The sequence below is a fragment of the Pteropus alecto genome, unplaced genomic scaffold, assembly GCF_000325575.1.
Source record: "Pteropus alecto unplaced genomic scaffold, ASM32557v1 Scaffold5141, whole genome shotgun sequence".
Classification (NCBI taxonomy): domain Eukaryota; kingdom Metazoa; phylum Chordata; class Mammalia; order Chiroptera; family Pteropodidae; genus Pteropus; species Pteropus alecto.
Window position 1 is genome coordinate 12 of NW_006431291.1, and position 754 is coordinate 765.

The 754-nt window shown below is 36.1% G+C and overlaps 1 pseudogene; it reads left to right on the top strand.

Moving 5' to 3' along the window:
• The first annotated feature begins 397 nt into the window (after positions 1-397).
• Positions 398-516, top strand: LOC112470962 (annotated as a pseudogene).
• The last annotated feature ends 238 nt before the right edge of the window (positions 517-754 follow it).

The window sequence follows — 754 nt, forward strand, 5'->3', positions numbered from 1 at the left end:
TTTATAGAGCCTTCCATCCCAAAAGAGATGCTTAAACAGTTTTCTCTAGTGCACGTGGAACATTCTCAAGAATCAACCACATTCTGGGACACAGAGATAGCCTCAACAAATATGAGAGTGGAAATCATACCAACCATATTCTCTGATCATAATGCTTTGAAACTAGAGATCAACTGCAAAAAGAAATCAGGAAGAACCACAAATACATGGAGATTAAACAACCTGCTACTGAAGAATAACTGGGTCAGAGAAGAAAAAGAGAGATCAAGAATACATAGAAACAAATGATAATGATAGTACAACATATCAAAACTTTTGGGACATGGCAAAAGTGGTCATAAGAGGAAAGTTCATATCATTACAGGCCTATCTCCAAAAATAAGAATGAACCCAAATAGTCTATGGCCATGCTACCTTGAAGAAGCTCGATCCCATCTAATCTCAGAAGCTAAGCAGAGTCGGGCCTGGTTAGTACTTGGATGGGAGACCACACAGGAAGACCAGGTGCTGTAGGCATAGAAAATAAAAAAATAAGGAATTGTAAGCTGACAAGGTTCTTGCACTCTGTGAGGTCAACCAAGGCTTGCCTCATCTAAAAAAAATTTTTTTAAAAAAGAGCCCAAATAAACAACCTAATGCTTCATCTTAAAAAACTAGAAAAGGAACAACAAATGAAGCCTAAAATCAGCAGAAGAAAAGAAATACTCAAAATTACAGCAGAAATAAGTGAAATTAAATACAAAAAAAAATAGAA